This window comes from Cimex lectularius, unplaced genomic scaffold (genome assembly GCF_000648675.2).
Source record: "Cimex lectularius strain Harlan isolate CLEC.00 unplaced genomic scaffold, Clec_2.1 scaffold13, whole genome shotgun sequence".
In the NCBI taxonomy this organism is placed as follows: Eukaryota; Metazoa; Arthropoda; class Insecta; order Hemiptera; family Cimicidae; genus Cimex; species Cimex lectularius.
In genome coordinates, this window is record NW_019392649.1 from 3,248,687 (window position 1) to 3,268,264 (window position 19,578).

A 19,578-nucleotide genomic window follows, 5' to 3' on the forward strand; every position below is an offset into this window, starting at 1 on the left:
GAGAGAGAGAGAGAGAGAGAGAGAGAGAGAGAGAGAGAGAGAGAGATAGAGAGAGAGAGAGAGAGAGAGAGAGAGAGGAAGAAATTTGAGAGGGATAAATCGGTTATTTTCTTGTGCATATGTAATATTTTCTTTATCTCTGAGTGGTCAGTGAGTTTAGAAAGTTTATATTTTAAAGAAGTGAAAGAAGAAGAGGAAAAAGAGGGAGTGAGATAAAAAAGAGTGAAAGTGAGAGAGAGAGAGATAGAGAGAGAGAGAGAGATAGAGAGAGAGAGAGAGAGAGAATTTACCTGTGTGAAAGGAAGAAAAAGAGGATAGAGAATGAGATATAGAGAGTGGAAGTGAAAGAGAAGAAAAAATCAAGTGGGATAAATCTGTTATTTTATTGTGCATATGTAGTGTTTTCTTTATCTGTGAGTGAAAAATAGAGTTTCTAAGTGGGATACGAAAAGTAAAAGGAGGGAGAGAGTTTGCATTTGAAAGAAGTGAAAGACGAAGAGGAAAAGGAGAGAGAGAGATAAAGAGAGTGGAATGAAGAGAGAGAGAGAGAGAGAGAGAGAGAGAGAGAGAGTGTGTGTGATAGATAAATACATAGATCGCAAAGAGAGAAAGAAAGAGAGGGAGAGAGAGTGAAAAGTGAAAGGGAGGAAAAGTGATAAAGAGAAAATTATTTTTAATACTTGTTTTACCAATTTTAGTCTCTTATTGTAGCATTGTCTTTTTGTAATCATTTTTCTGCTGTTATATTCTGTATAATTTTTGAATTCGGCTAATTACAATTCCATTTATTAAACAAAGGCGGGTTTATTTCCCAGAAAGTGAATAGGCACCAACGACAATTATTTCAGGACGGAAAGCGTCCGGGAGCGGAACTTCATTTTCAACTTTCAACGGGTAGCAGGCAGAAGGAGACATTTCTGATGATAAGTCATTAGGCTGGAGGAACCCTAATCAGGTTGGCATGTCGTATCGGGTGAAACTAAAAGTGACTTCAGACGGGTAATATCTCATTTGTAAGTTGCAAATATGCTTGCCAACTTGGAGCTCTCTACCTCTGAGTTTCAAAAGCCATAGAGTTTTTATATTATTCCTGGTAATTTTTTGCTCAGAAATATACACATTTTACAATAGACACCCCAATATTCAAATTAAACCAATAAATATATTGCGTACATAAGTAAAGTTATTTAATGGAAGTTTTTTACAATTTGAAGGACTTACGAATACTTGAGATCAATTAAAGTTTTTACATAATATAAAAAACAATTCCTTCTTTGATATGCCTGCCAAATTATTATAGTACAGAATATATTTATTTATAAAATGTTACATGAATTTTGACAAATACTACAATTTTTATCAATGAAAAACTCGCATTATTAAAATGAAATTATTATTACAAAAATTTGACCTTTTTCATAATGTTTCATCAGTAAAATCTATTTATCATAAAAGTGAGAGAGATGGTGGAATTCATAGAAATGGGATAGCAGTTGGGATAACGATAAAATCGGAAACCCAATTTATCAACCCTTACTTCAATACCATAATCAAAGAGTTTTGCTAAGGTAATAATTGGAAACTGGAGAGAAATCAATTTATCACGGAAGAAAATTCGCTACCTGTCACCGGGATTTTCTGAGATTTTATTAAACCTGACTTCCTGAGAATCTTGATTTGAAAGTATATCTAGGGTAAATAAAGTTTGCGTCCACATTGACGATTATAAAAGAGCCATAAATTTCTATGAATTTGGCATATTTGCCGTGTAACTAGTCAACGTTGCCATTCACATGTTGTTAAATTTAAAAATATCCATGTTTTTGATTGCTTTGAACTGATGCGTAACGAAAGAGCTGCCGGGCTAACAAAAATGTATTCCCAGGGCTATCTATATATCAACCTATCCATTCATCTATCTATCCATATATCTATTTGTATATTCGTCTATCTATCTGTCTGTCTATCTCTCTATCTATTCTGTCTATCTGTCTACCTTTCTATATGTCTATCTATTTATCTATTTAACTGGCTTTCTATCTATCTGTCTATCTATATATCTGTATATTTAATCTGTATATCTTTCTACCTTTCCATTTGTCAATTTATTTATCTATCTATCTGTATTTCTATCTGTCATTCCATCTATCTCTCGTTCTATCTGTCATTACACCTACCTATCCATCTTTCTTTCAATCTATCTATTTATGTTTCTATGTATCCATCTGTCTTTCTATCTATCTACATATCTATATATGTATCTATCTATGTATCTATCTGTCTTTCTACCTGTTATTCCATCTATCTATCTGTCTATCTACGTATTTCTCTGTCTTTCTATCTACCTATCTATTTATTTTATCTGTATATCTGTCTCTGTTTCCATCTCTTTATCTATGTTATTATGTATTCTATCAATATATCTTTTTCGCGTTTAGTTGCTGCTCTTAGAAATTTGGCAGATTAACACTAACCAACTTAAAGCCGGACACTTTTGGTAGAATTGGTCACATCTTTTATGCTATTTCGGCCTCATTAAACCACTAAAGTCGATTGGTGATGCATAAAAGACAATTCATTACCAAGTATCAGCTCGAAGAGTTTGATTGAGGCGGCCGGGGTGTCCCGCCCCCAAGAGCTGACCTTAACGTAATAATGTATAGCGCCGCACTTTTTTTAGCAAATAGTATTAACTTTTTTCTATGAGTATCATTTCTTATCTTACATTCAATACAGAGCATGTGTTTTCGGTCGGTTTGTTTAGTGTATTTGTTTATGTTTTCGGCTCTTATTTCGGACTTATTTCTTAAAAACATAATAAAGTAATTGTAATTTGAGTCTCTTTTATTACAGTGTTGTTAAATTGAAAAATGTAAAACAACTTCAGAACGTTTTAACTGAAAAGAAGTCTCTAATGATCTAATTATATAAAATTCTTTTACAACAGACATATTCGGATAATTTGAATGTCATAAAGAAGAAAAATAGCCCATTTCTATACTACAGTAAGAATTTCTTCGCAGTAATTGCACTTTCGCCGACACGAAAGATCAAGGGTTGAAAATGGTATTTCACAGAAAAAGGTGGTTAAGCTTTGTCGTCGACTAGAATTACACGGTTCAATCTCATTAAATTCCCTTCATTTTCAATTAGCTCCCGCGTCCCCCGTAATCCTTAAAAAGGCAATTTTATACCAATTTATCTAAACTCAAAAGTTTAGTTACTTGTAGTACTTTTTCGAAGGATACATTTACTAACGGTTCAACTACAGATTATTGAAAACATAAATTTTTATATATACCTTCATTCCTATCATTGTTTAAAATTAAAAATTCATGATATTGCACGAGAACATTCTAAAACGGCACATTTTTATGTAAAATTTCCATTGAACTAGAATGAAATATATGCTAGGAGAGTCTGTGAAACGTATGAAAAACTGGAAAATACAACGGAACAGAAACCCGCCGTTGTATTATCTAGGTAACACCCAAGGGAATAGAAGAAAATCGAGTTGGTGAAATTCCTGAGGGACGGAAACAACTTAGAGAATTGTAAAGATAGCGAAGGACCTGTTGTATCCAAGGTTTTCCGAGGTTTACAGTTATTTACAATTAAATCATCCTTACGTCCAAATAACGCCCGGAGGCTTTATTCCTTTTTTCCATTGGTCCAAATTGAATATATATAGAAATTTCTAGGGCCTATTTTGAAAGAGAGAAACAGACAGAGAGAGAGAGAGAGAGAGAGAGAGAGAGAGAGAGAGAGAGAGAGAGATAGAGATATATAGGTAGATAGAGAGATAGATAGATAGAGAGAGAGAGAGAGAGAAATACAGAAAGAAAAGAGAGAGAGAGAGAGAGAGAGAGAGAGAGATAGATAGAGAGAGAGAGGGAAAGAGAGAGAGAGCGAGAGATGAAGATGATGATGATGAACACTGAAATACAATGTGAAATAGAATTGTAACTAATTTTACTCTTCTTCTTGTTTATTAAACATTAATTAATTCGAATAAACTTATTTTTGTGGTGACTATGTTCGGTTTGCATTGAACTATGTATGTATTTACTTAAAATTTTCGATTAAAATAAATCCCAGTCCCTGAAGATGATCTCATTTATAATCGAAACGTTGGCACGATAAAGAAAATGTTTTTCTAAAACCTACATCACACCAGACAGCATCTCACGACCTCTAATAATCAGGTAGATTATAAAAAATTAAAACAAGACACAACAACAAAAGAAATTAAATTATTATACCAAACCGCGCAAAGGTTGGCATGAACAAGGAGAAGTTTTAATAATTTCATATTGTCAGAAGGAGCGTTATATGTTTTTGGGAGAGAGAGAGAGAGAGAGAGAGAGAGAGAGAGAGAGAGAGTGAGAGAGAGAGATTTAGGAAAACTGTACATTTTTTAATTCATCTGTTTATAATTTTTTTTTAATACAATCATTAATCCCACATCTTGTTCCCAAAAAGGAAAGATAGGACTATTGACGAGGTAGATGACATGCAAATTAGATATATAACGTTTTTGTTGAGATCCTCAGGTTTATTTAGAATTTATTTAAATAAAGGTAAATTTGATTTTAGCGTTCATTGATGGCAGACTGGTTAAAATATGAAACGAATTGACATGACAAAAGTATTACAAACTAGGTAGAAGTATTAACAACGTTGGCACAATAAAGAAAATGTTTTTCTGACCTACATCGCACCCGACCGTGTCTTAAGATTTTTAAATACTACGTAAGCAGGATGTTGATTTGCCACGAAGTAGACGGTATCAATAATTGATGTCGGCAATTAAAATTTCAATAAAACTATGGACACTAAAAAAATATAATTGTATATTTAAAAACGCAAAGATAACCAGCCGAGCCGTTTATGCGAAAATAGGTTTTGTACAAGTAGGCCGTTGGTGGTAGTTGAATCAGCAAAATGCCGAGCTGAATCTTCAAAACTGCGACCCCAATTTCAACCCCTCCCGACCAGTTTTTGGCCCTGGACAGGGTTGATGTGCAAAACGGAAATTGTTGTCAATTCCGTTTCATTTGGCTAATGTGCATCATTCGAGACGTGGCCGGGATTTGGAACAGATTGAACGAATAAAACTGGATGAAACGTACGGAAATTGAACCGCGCCCGCTTAACTGAGACCCTATGTTATTCTGGCGAAACTTAACGCAGGGAACTGTCTTTTTATAGTTAGATTTAATTTTATTATTCCAAATAAAAAACATATTTCAATTTACTTTACAATAAAATTTAAACACACTGAATCTGAATTATTTTTTAAAAAATTCCCAAGAGTTTTTTAAATTAGTTATCCACTATAACAGTTCTACTGCATGTAGTATTCTAAAGCCCTAAAATATAAATTAAGTTGCCACTTTGAAACAGTTTTTATAATAACAGTATAATAAAACTAAAACAAATATTTAAGAATTGTTTATTTATTTAATAATATCAAGTTAAATAATATTTATTTGCCTTACATTATTCTTATACTAATCGAACTATTTTCGCCTCTATAAGTCGTCCTTTTTATAGGTTTTTCTCTTCTTAATAATTTTATGGACACTTTCCTTATATAACTGTACATGCTGACTTCTGATTTTACACGTGTTACATGCCAAACATTCGATTATTGTTACTTCTGATTGAACAGTTTCAAGTAAAATTAATTTTACTCACATTAAATTATTCTCGCATTTTTGGAAATTTTTGTAAGAAGATTTATTATATCGAAACAGCGCAAAACTTCGTATCAACTAGGAGAAGTTTTAATAATTTCATATTGCCAGAAGAGACAAGGGCGTTGTTTAGCGTTATTAACTCTTCAGTATATTAATTCTGCGATGTAAATATTAAAGTCGCAGTACTGAGTTACAAACAACAAGAACATGAAGAACGAAATAGGATCCAAACATGTACTATTTAGTCTTAATTAAAATAAATTTATTGAAAAAAGTATATCAATTATAAATATAAAGATTATTTGGAGACAGTGAGATACGGTCTGGTGTGACGAAGGTTTAGAAGAACATTTTCTTTATCGTGCCAACGTTTCGATCTTTATTGAGATCATCTTCAGGGCATGGAATTTATAAACATGGTTCAAATCATAGAAATTTATGTAGGATATGAAAAAAAATGAATTCATACAATGCTAGAAAATTTAGACTCAATCAAGTTTTTGTACTCACACAGTGTTTGTTTTCTGTGTAGATGCGTCATTATTGTGTGTCGTGTTGAAAGTTCCAGTGAGATATCGATGTTTTATGTTTATATACGTTGGATTTTGAAGGGGTGGGAAAGGAAGTCGGGATAGAAAGACATTTTTATATGAGGAATTGGCTTCTTTGAGTTGAAAGGAGCCGACAATAGGAAAAAATGGGTAATGGATCAGCCTGATTATCCTTTCAGCATTATATAGACGGGGATAATTAAGGAAAGGAAAGCCAAATTATTGAAGTATTTANTATATATATATATGTTTGATGTGTGGAATGTGATGATTGTTTTGTGTGTTATATTATATGTTTTCTGTGATGTGATGATGATATATATACGTAATTGATATGGAATTTGATTAATGATATTAGCGTAGCTGCGACTGAGTTTACATGTGTCCCTTCTGTAATTGATGCTGTGTTTATCTCGGTTGATCTAAACTATTTCTAAGAAGTTACGTTTCTGTTTGTTTTGTTGTGTGTGTAATATTTTTGGATTGTTGAAGTCGAAATTGTACAATTAAACAGTAAACAATTACAATCGTAGTTATGTTGCTTTATTCCCTTATCCAGATATTTGGATGTAATTCCGATGTAAGTTGACGGACAGTTTAAACAATTGATTTTGTTAATTTCGTCAGACTTATTAGTTATTGGTGTGGGAACTTCAATTTTGGAAAAAACTGTGTGTATTGTTCTGTAGTTTTTAACGCCATTTATATCTCCAAATAATCATAAACTAACGGTCACTAAACACCACACATTTAAACTTAAATTTGTCGTTATTTTACTTTTCCAACGGTATATTCTGTTCAAATGAATGCAAATGAAAATTTTTGTAAGTAACGTTGCTGATTATTAAATATTAATATACATGAAAAAGTAGAAACAATAGTTAAGAATAGAAAAACAGAAGCTTGTATCGCATAATAACATATAGGTGAATTGCCTCGCCGAGTATTGGAATAAAAATAATTATTCAGAAATCGTGAGATGCGGTCTGGTGTGATGTAGGTTGTAGGATATGGAAAAGTGAATTTATACAATTTTTTATTATTATTATTATTTAAAAAAAAGTATTTCTACTCACTCAAATTGTTTTTCTTCTGTGTAATTGTGCCATTCTCGCGTGTCGTGTTGAGAGTGCCGGTGAGATTTTGTTGTTTTATGTTTAAATAACCATATAAACATAATATGTAAACATAAAACAGAAAATCTCACTGGCACTCTCAATCCGACACGCAAGAATGGCACAATTATGCAGAAGAAAAAACTTTGAGTGAGTAGAAATAGTTTGAGTATAAATTCACTTTTCCACATCCTATATGTATTTGTTAAAAGTAAACAATGTTTGTAAATCCCAGGCCCTGAAGATGATCTCAATAAGGATCGAAACGTAGCACGATAAAGAAAAAGTTTTTCTGAAACCTACATCACACCAGACCGCATCTCACTATTTCTGAATAATTGTCGATTAACGGGCACTAATCACCTCACAAAAATAAAAATAATTTAAAATTTTTTTGAAAGTCTGGATGAGTTTTTAAAATTTCGATATTAAAAATTACATAATAAAAATTTCAGTTACATAAAACAATTCTACTATGGAAAAACAAAGACCCAATTTGCTTTTTAAACTGTCAGACAATGTCATCTTAAGCTTGGAAAATGAAATGACGCAAGGCCGGTGAGACCAGTCGGACGAAATTGTGACAAATGGCTCTGGCCATTTTCTCCATTAATCATAAAACACATTAGAATAGCACAATGTTTTACTACCTGCATACAATTCAATTTGCTTATGATTGTTAACATTTAAACGTTTTCATCAACAAAGTCGATAGTGACATTAAATGGTAATTGTTTGACATATGATAAGTAATGGATAACACAATATATATATAATAGAAATGGCCACATGTAAATTGAAGTAAAAATATATTTCATTTTAATATTTTAAAAAAAGATGTTTAAATAAGAACGCGTTCTCCATAACAAGGTAAGGCAATTATTGACAAGGAATTTAACGTCATGTGATCAACCTAAATATTGTAGTATATAAAAGTTCAGATAAAAGACAAACTTGAAAGAATGAAAACATTAGCAAAACTTACTTTTAGACTTATTGTTCGTTAAAGTAAAAGCAGTAGACTCTGACAAATACTTTGGCAGAAGGCAAATTAAAGATATTATTAATATAGAGATAGTGTAGCTATAGAAAAAATTAAAAAGTTACGTATAGTCATTAAAATATCCAAACTAAAAAATATTGAAAGTTGTGTAGTTAATGGTGAGTTAGTCATATATTAGCTGAATTACTATTTATCTAATATTTGAATTTACAAAAAATCTGGTATAGAATGTTTTTAAATTTAATGTAAAATGTGAACACCATGTTTATAATTACTGACATCACTTTTTTTTCAATTTAGGATAAATTTGTTGATTTGTTCCTCTTGAACTCCTCTTGAAACAAGCAATTTTATTTTTCAGGCTATGCCAATTTCATTCAAATTTTATATAATTTGATGTCCCATTACGAAGACTTAATAAACTTTCCTTAAAACTTTTTATTTGATATCTTCATTTATAATTTTATTTACACAGAACCGGCTTATTCCCTTACGTGTAAATTAAAAAGTTCTAAATTCCTATAAACAGTTTCCATTTAATAAGTAATTAGATAGTATTTTAATATATTAAATAATTCGTTCTAATTTATCGTTATTTTCGTGATTATTTTGAACGGAGAGTATTGGAAATAGAAAAATTTTAAAAATCTGTATTCAGCGTTTATTCGCGGTTCCTAAAAATCAAAAATTGTTTCTTAATAAAAAATATTTCAACCGTTTGCGCTACGTCGCTCGGTCACAAATTGTACGAAATACACGTTTTCAAGTTTTTTAGGAAGGTTATTTATTTTTTATTTGATTACCTCGAGTGAAATCGTAGTTAATCTTAATCAGTTCAAACGGCAATGGATGATTCGTCGCATAATAATTTAGAGTATTTGGATTGAAATTGTTTAAGAAATTTAAATTTGTAATGTTTTGACCAACTTTTGTATCCTTCCCATCTCAGTGCAATATGTTTCTATCTATCTGAATCGTTCTTAGAACCTAAATTTATAACAAACTCTTTCATGGGATGTAAATTAAAATATATATAACTTTACTCAATAAAATCACTTAGCATTCGATTCATGATGAAATTGGAAAATACTTAGCCTCCATTAATGCATAGTTATATAGTCTGTTTGATGATATTATTCATTACAATTCCTGGGTTATAGCAAAGGGAACTTGTTTAGACGACCCTTTTATAACTGGCTAATGCCGGTTTGTTGGCCTTTCCAGGACAACCTAATGGCCTTAATCCGCCATTAACAATAACACGTTGAATAATTGAAGACTGTTACTGCATAGAGTGTTATTGTAGGTTGAACTTTGGCCGGGTGAAGATAATAGAACTTACTGAGTCGCCTTTATTTTTTATAAAAAAACATCGTTTTAACATTGCTAACCACTCTGCGCACCTTTGCATTTACAAGCATTTTCTCCTTTTGAATACAAAACAGAATTAAGCAGTGATAACGAGATTTATTTTATTTTTTTTAAGTAAAAATGAAATGTAAATCTAACTGATTATTAGAGGTCGTGAGTTGCTGTCTGGTGTGATGTAGGTTTTAGAAAAACATTTTGTTTATCCTCCCAACGTTTCGATCTTTATTAAGATCATTTTCAGGGCCTGGGATTTATAAACATTGTTTAAATTTTACAAATACGTGTAACATTTAAAAAAAATGAATTTAGAAATGCAAGAAAATTTTCGATAAACAAAAATAAATGTATACAATAGTAGAAAATTGTAGATTAAAAGAAAATAAATTTATACATTGCGAGAAAATTTTAGAATGAATATATATTTTTTTTCAAAATTTTTCTAGCATTGTATAAATTCATTCTTTTTAATCTAAAATTTTCTAGCATTGTATAAATTCTTTTTTTTACATCCTACATGTATTTGTAAAATTTAAATAATGTTTATAAATTCCAGGCCCTGATGATGATCTCAATAAAGAACGAAACGTTGGCATGATAAAAAAAAATGTTTTTCTAAACCTAGGTCACACCAGACCGCATCTCACGACCTCATCAGTAATCATCAAGTAACGGGCACTAAATACCACACAAGTAAAGGTAACATTCCTAAGAAAGTTTGTAAAAAGTACAAACTAAATTATGAGATAACTTCAACAAGCAAAGCTTAATTTTAAAATGTGTTAGTTTAAAAATGAGTAAAAATATATTCGTAACTTGTAAAAAAATATAGCTGATAATGTTTCATATGGCACAAGTATGAAAAATGAATACTGATAATTAAGTGCATCTCAATGTTTAACTACGATACATATATATTTAATCCCGTCATTTGTTTAATACTTAATTAAATTATTGAATATAATAAACGTATAGGGTTCAGAACATAGAAACCCATAGGCTCGGCTGAAATTGTAAACCTTTTGACAGCTAAGTCATTTCAGCCCACAACGTATGCAAAATATATTCTTTCCTAAAACTGATATCTATTGTACAATCGCGCACATAAATACATTCACACTTATGTACATTGCAGGCATTCGGGTTAGTCGATATTCTTCCATTTACAAGGTACAATAGTTACAAGGTAATGTAAATTATATGGAGTACTTCATAAATATTCCGCCATCGATCCTAAACATCACACACTTAGGAGGGGCGATGCTGACGCCAAATTCCACCAACAGCAAATCCACTAAATTCTACTCATATTCTCCTGACAGAGTTGGCATGTTGCTGGGCCTGCTTTGCCCATTTTCTTTAGGTGGTAGTTAAAAGGAGGAAAAAATATATAGAGCCTATAACATCCCTCAATTCTTTCCTGGATAGAGAGAGAGAGAAAGAGAGAGAGAGAGAGAGAGAGAGAGAGAGAGAGAGTGAGTACCTTCACCTTCTATTTTGAGAGATCTCTTGCCTCATACCTGATGGTTTGTCCAGTGTTTCAGTTTTTTTACTAAGCAATTTTTTCAATAAAAATTAAGCACATTTTGGTTGCGCCTCGTTGTGGTTTCTGTCCTATGGGTGAATGAACGTCCCTTCTTTGACTACTGGGTTCTTTCTATATACCCATCTCACGGTAACGCTGTGTGGCCACTAGGCAATTTTGGTATACCCAGTATATTGCTACAAGCATATTAATCTTTTCATAACCCTACTGTGCGAAAGTATCTATAACCGTGTGTGTCTTTAATTTTATGGCTGAGATGGATCACACCTCAACTTGGAAAGTACATGGAACTAGTCCAATAGGTTTTCTAGGATGTAATTCCGTTCTTTTACTCCTACATCTCACTGTACCATCGTTGAATCAACAATTTACCAATTGAGGCCCCCTTCTTGAAAATTGGGTTTGCTTTGGTTTCAAAGATGTCTGTCTACAAACTCTTAAAACTGTTTGTTTATGTTCTCTTCTCATTTTATCAGGTACCGTTATAGCCATTTTACATATTTTAATTATTTATAGAAATTTGTGATAGCTTCTCTTTAGATCTTTAATCTACCGGCGTTCTAGAGAGACACCCTTTATACATGAATGAAGGATGGAAGACAGAGTAGGATTTCCATCGCTGTTGTGGGACAGGTTTGCAGTCCTTCTGTTATTTTTGGGCACGTTAATTTTTGTAGGCATTGTGGTTTGTTTTCACTCTTACTAAGTAGTGTTTTTGGCCCACTTACTAGAGCTCCATCTTTTACGTGTGGTCTGATGGCCGCGGTATATAACCAATACACCATCCTGGAATTTACTCCAGGAATTTACTATTGTTTTTGCTGCATAATCTCTTGAAAAGTCCTACTAAGCATTGGTCTTACCTAAAAAATTCGTGATTTTTCACATCACTTTTGGTAGTTTTGATTGCACAAAAATCAGTATTTTATGTTAACATGATAGAAAATAACAGATACAATTTTAAGTTTTTATTATGATAATCTAATTTTAACGTTGTTAGTTATGATTAGCATGTTTTATTGTTGTAATTATTCATGTTTTGTATTTTTATTTTTGCACATTTTGAGAATTTTCTTGCACTAGCTTTAAAATGGGACTATTGCAGAAAATACTTAACGTTATCGATGGAATTACCCTTTGTACTTAAAGATGATAGTTTATAGTTATTGTCTCATGTATTTTTCTAGGAATCAGTCAAATTTATCACTTATTAAATTCTTGTTGCTTATTAATGACCATTAGGTTTTTCAATGAAATAATTTTTTATTGCTATGGCGGAATAAGATTTTGTGTTTGAACGTGGAATCGGAAACAAAATACAATCGAATATTTATTCTATGTTTAAAAAAAAGTTAAAGCGAGTGATGATAGTTGTGAGATAAGGGCCGATTGTAATATTAAATATAAGGATTTGGAGGGATGAAGAGGGCACGATAAGAAGTTGGCTGAGTTGTGAAGATAATACAACACATTGGTCGCTAAGCCGCTTACTTCCACTCCGGAATCCAGAATACACTCAATATTTATTATTCTTGAACAACTTCGCCCTTTTCAGCGGCTCTCGAACACAACTTTCCAGGAATTGAAAAGCACAAATTCGGATTTCGAAGGAAAATAAAGTGGCTTTTATTTTTTTTATTTTTTTAATTTTAAACTTTTGACCTGGCAATACGACTTTGTCCATTCATGCGCGATTCCATAAGCGTTTTGCGATATTGTCGAAAAGGCGGTCGATAGTTGTTTCGTTTTTCACAGCGGAGAATAATGTTAGGCTGTAAATCCTAATTTGGCAAGACAACCGGTTCAAAGGTCGTTTGTAAATCATGACTGCGGAAATCCGCCAGATAGATTTATTAATCGTAACGAAAGACAAACAAGAGAAATAAATGCGTGGAAATCTGCAAGTGCGCGAAAATCTTTATGCGTACTGTTAAATATGGTAGAGCAATTGCAGAAACTAATTGTTCAAACTCAGCAGTTTCTACGAATTGAATTAATGCTAGGCATTCTTTCTCGTGTTTATACGATTTTTGTGGAGCTTCATGCCTTAACAATCCTACTACTTTAAACTCATTTGATCTCTATAGCGTTTCATTTTAATAATAACATGGAAATTAATGGGTACGTTTCATCATTATGTGCTTCAATATTAATAACCAAAAACATCTTCAATAAATTTACAGCCGATTTTGTAAATTTATTCTTAATAAGTAACATTGGAGGAAGTCGATGGCCGCAAAGGTATAGCGAGGATCACACCCGATGCAACGCTACGCGACGCAAATCCAAAATCCAATTTTCCATAAGACTGTATTACCCCCGTGCACATCTGCACGATGCCAAGGTACGCTACCCTACTCTAAGCTACGCGATCACCACTGTCCAGATTTTCGCTGGGTAGCATCGAGTACAGTCGAAGACAAAAGAACCGGACACTCATATTTTTATTTCGAACTACATGTATTATCGTCGTTATATTAATTACAACATACTTATTTTAATATAAATCAAATTAACCGAGATCAAAAATTCATTCGTTTTTATTAGAAAATAAATTAATTTTACAGGTTTGGTAAAAAATTGATCAAAACACCGGAATCACATTTTTTTGTATAATGAATTTATCTAACAATTTATTACACGGTTTTGCTCATAAAATTTAACTAACAATTTATTTCATGGTTTTGTTCATAGAATTACACCGTTTTCGTAGAGTAGGGTCAGAACAGTACACTTTTTTTTTCTTTCAAAGTATGTATATGTAATTTTGTCGTTATAATATTAATTAGCCTATAATTCTTATTTTAATGTAAATCAAATTAAACGAGGTCCAAAAAATTTGTTAGTTTTTATTTTAAAAATTGAATTTTAACGGTTTGGCAGAAAATTTATCAAAACACCAGAATAACTTTATTTAAAGCAATTAAGTTTAACAAACATTTATTACATGGTTATTCTCATAACATTTAACTAACAATTTTTTAAAAGCATACTTCGTACTTTATCTCAACTAAAAACCTTAATTAATTGAAATTTATTAAAAGGTTTTGATCAAAATTGTGCATTAAGAACAAAAAGGCGTTGCGATTGTGATACTGATTATTGGGATATGTGCTGTGTGGCTGTATGTGGCGTGCAGTTGACGTCGCAGAGATGTGCACACCCTACCAAAACGTGACGAGGCGTTGGGTAGCATCGGGTAGCGTCGCATAGGGTTGAATTGGGTGTGTGCCACAGTTATGGCGTTGACACAGCTCTCAACACTTCAACACAAGTTCCCAGGTTCTAATCCAGCTGCCGAGAATTCGAACTTCGCACCCGGCATAATTACACACCGACACCCCGAGGTTTCTATAACCTCTTAGTTGAAAATCCCTCGTACAAAAAAATAAATTTTTAAAATTGACTGATCAGCACTGTCTACTTTACTGGATAATTTGGCGAAATACTCCAAACCGCGGATATGCGTTGCATAATGGCACTTCCAACAACATTTACATAGTCTCCGAGGTAGCGTAGCTCTCAGCGCGCAAGAGGTCATAATGTTCATACAAGTTTTACTGGTTTGCCGCAACGATTAATTTTAGGTAGGGCGGTAACCGTCGCACCACCTGCACGAGGAATCTGGTCAATTGAGAAGGGGACAATAAATTTCTAATTATCTACATAATTATCTTAAATTTGTATGTCCTAAAAAGTGGTCAATCACTTAGACTCTCGCCTATAATTCTATTAATGATTTAACGGATTAGAGTTGGTGTAATCTAGGACGTACGAATAACCCGGTTCAAGGTTCGGAGTTTGAGGATCTATAGGGTTGCTTGAAGGTTCCCTAGAACCGTTCTTGTACCTTTTCTTTCTGGGATCGAATAATATCCAGGATTTTCAATATGTTCGTGTGGCGGAATTTTACTTCCACTCTCATGCTTTGACTTTGACATTTCATCTGGAGTATGCGTAGTTTGAATAACTTCGAAGAAATTTGAAACTGTCTGTGAAAAACGTAATTATGTCAATCCGCAAACATATTTAAGACTGCTTTTCTGATGATGACCTTAAAATAGGTCAAAAGCGTGGCAGTAACACAAAATTTGCTTTTTCATCAAGACGGTTCGTGATCCAGAATAACAAATATGAACAAATTGTAATATTAAATATTTGCGCATATTATACTCTCTCACTATTCTCTTTCTCTCTCTCTCTCTCTCTCTCTCTCTCTCTCTCTCTCTCTCTCTCTCGCACGCACACACGCGCACGCACACACATACACACACACATTTGACACATTTGAACCACGTTTTTTTAACATTCCAGGTTGATTTTAATGTTGAAGGATTGACGTTTCTGGAACTTCGTGTACATCATAAGAAAGATTATTAAATGAAGAAGTTTTTACGACGTTCGTCAGCCCTATAAATATATTTTTTGAAAAACAGTTATTTTTTGAAATTTCTCAAATGTCCTTCCTTTTTTAAAATTATTCATATTGAGTTAATAATAGCTAATTCTTACAGGAAATTTAATGCAGAATTCAAAAATGTTGTTAAAAATTGAAACAGATGCTCTAGGTTTGGAAAAATGCCAATTTATGGCTTAGGATCGGGATTTTTTGTGAAAAAAAAGAAGTAAAAATTCATCACTTTTGACTGGATTGAGATGAACAGTTCGGTTAGTTGCATTTTACTTTATTTAGGATGTACTATAACCCAGTTTATATATATTTAATTGAAATTTTATAAGTATCTTAAAATATAGAAAACTGAAAAAAGAAAAATTAAATACATAACAATAAATAGAATAAATAGTAAGTTAGGAGTGGTGCATTTTATTGTATTCTTGGTTTAGTTTGCCTAAAATTATTGCATGTCTACTTCAAATTTTTAGACATCATCACAGATTTGAAAAATGAATATAATTATATAAATCAGTTCTGAAAGCTTTATCTAAAAATGTTTGCATTTGTTGGGTTATTAGAGTAAGTTCAATTTAATGTTTTTCAGAAAAGTGCTTAATCGAATTGCTTTTGACGATTGAGAGCGTCGTTGCTATCATGTTATTATTAATGTAATTTGTTCAATTCAAGTCTTATTGCGGAAACATTTTACATTCGAAGAAAAAATGTTTTTTTTTTTTAAGGGACTGGTTCTCCAGTAATAAAGAGCACTTCCAAGGGGCGAAAGAGTGACAGACGACCTATATGAAGTGTGTTATTGATCTCGGCCCTACGCTTTTGTTTTACCCATTTTCGACTCAAAGTTGAGAGTATTGGGGCTGACAGGACTGGCCGTCGACATTTTGTGGGGTGCAGACAGGTTTTTCCTGAAATCGTTACCTTCCCCATACACCAAAATCGTCCCCCCCCCCGCCAATAGTCTCTTTTATGGTCTGTGTCTTGCCCAGGAACTGATATTTTTAACACGTAATGTCATACAGAAACGAAGTTACGATACGTGGAAATATGAACAAATCACATTTGTTATGATAGAATTCCATTATGTAACATGTACGATGGAGAACCGGGAATTGACATTGAATTGGGGATTATATAAGACTTCACCTGTCAAAAGTTCAAGTTCACGAAATCGGATAATACTAGTAAATAGATTAAATTATGATTGGAAACTTTTTCAAAAATTCAAAAAATTTTGCTAGTTGTAGTTACTAGTAGTTATCTACAAATATGTACGCCTCAAAGATAAAAAATGTTTGCTAGTTCTAGTTATTAGTAGTTAACTACAAATACATGCCTCAAAGTTAAAAAATAATCCTAGTTCTACTTACTAGTAGGTACCTACAAATATGCATGTCTCAAAGCTAAAATTTTTAATTATTCAGAAATCGTGAGATGCGATCTGGTGGGATATAGGTCTCAGAAAAACATTTTCTTTATCGTGCCAAAGTTTCGATCTTTATTGAGATCATCTTCAGGGCCTGGGATTTACAAACATTGTTTACATTTAACAAATACATTTAGGATGTGGAAAAGTGAATTTATACAATGCAAAATATACTTTTTATATTCAATCAAAGTATTTCGACTCACTCAAAATCCAACGTATATAAACATAAAACAGCATAATCTCACTGGCACTCTCAACACGACACGCAAAAATGGCACAATTACACAGAAGACAAACACTTTGAGTGAGTAGAAATACTTTGATTGAATATAAAAAATATATTTTGCATTGCACAAATTCACTTTTCCACATCCTAAATGTATTTGTTAAATGTAAACAATGTTTGTAAATCCCAGGCCCTGAAGATGATCTCAACAAACATCGAAACGTTGGCACGATAAAGAAAATGTTTTTCTGAAACCTACATCACACCAGACCGCATCTCACGATTTCTGAATAAANCGTCCTACAAATATGTATGTCTCAAAGATTAAAAAACATTTCTAGCTCCAGTTACTAGTAGTTACCTACAAATATGTAAGTCTCAACGATATAGCCAATTTTGCTAGATTTGTTACAGTAGGATGCTAACAAATATATCTAGCCGTGCACATTGTACTGGAAACGCTAATAAAAATGTACTAAAATATAATGAAACCAGCCCCAAGATTAAATAACAAAACTAACAAATTCCTACAGTCAGTAAGGGTAAAATCCAAAGAAGTGTCGGACTTTGTCCCGGTCACTGGCATCTGAGAAAACACCTTCAAAACTTGGGTATATTCAATGATTATCCCATTTTTAAGCTATGTGATATGGGAGGTAACTGACAGATATATCGTTTTGTAATGTGAAGAAACAGTACTTAAACGGCCTAGGAAAAAGAAATGCAGCAATGACAATGTTATTACTTTCCAAAAGAAACATCAAATAGTTTAATCAATTGAACTAAACTAAAAAACTAGTATAGAGTTCGGACGCAAGGGGCGAAAATTTCAAGGCAAATGATTAACTTCTTTGACTCCAAAAACAATCAGGAATAAATGGAGGTCAGAAATAAATACACGCACGCATTATTTAATGTTTTCAAGCCAATGTAATGCATATAAAGCAATAATGTATACTAACTCTGTCAGAAACGGCGACAGACAGACAAGTTTGGAATAATCCGGATTGCGAATTGCCAAATGCGTCTAACAGCCTATAAGAGCAAGGAAAGTCCGGTCAGGAAGATCTGAACCAAACAAATTTGACATATAACTCACAGATCTCAAAAAGAAATCTCAAATTTTCATGCTATGAATAAAATGTTAACGTTTCCAATTAAAAGAAAAAGCTGTATAGCTAATAGAGATTAAAAAAGAAAGTAGTTTAATGTCGCAAACATTCATGTGAAGGAGTCAGTTTTGTAAAACGTTTGATCATGTCACGGCATTTATGTACTTAGTCGTGTTCTTTCAAAGGGAATGAATATAAGTTAATGAAGATAATTTTTAAAATTTTAGAGTGGTTTTGCTCTAGAACGCTCACCAAGTTTAATCCTTGACGTATAAATAATTATTTTATCCTTGAGTACTCTTAGATGTATCTGATTCCATATCCTTCATTCTAGTGGATACTATCCCATCCAAAAATCGTTTCCTCCATGTTACATACTGAGCATTATACTCTCTGGTGTTCTTCAACGGAACATCTCAGGTTTGTTATTTTTCTTCGCCCACGTCAACTGGTCAAGTCTAAATCCTTGATGTCTAGTACATATTATCCAATTTTAATATCTTACTTATTTGATCATTCTTTTGGGTTACCTACAGAATATTACCTCTCCGATCTATTCCAACCTCTGGTGCTCCTAAGTAAACATCTTAGATCTGCATCAATATATCAATGGCACTTCCAACACGACACACAAGAATGACACATCTACACAGAAAACAAACACTTCGTACAAATACTTAGATACAAGATACTTACAAATTTTATTTGTATATGTTCAAAGTAGAAACAAACTTTTTTTTAATGTGCATTTCAAACATTCATGTGTGAGCTGCTAGATTATCTGGAGTGAACTCTCCCAGCAGTGATTTCTCACATCCTACATGTAATTGTAAAATTTAAATCACGTTTATAAATCCCAGGCCCTGAAGATGATCTCAATAAAGATCGAAACATTGGCACGATAAAGAAAATGTTTTTCTTATACCTACGTCACACCAGACCTCATCTCACGATATCCAAATAATCATTAACTAACGGTCACTGTACACCACACATTAAATTAACTTGTTCGAATTGTGACATTTTCTACAAAAAAAAAAAAAAAATAATAATAATAATAATAATGAAATAAAGTGCTAAATCTAAGCCGAAAAAATGTTGAAAACTTAAAAATT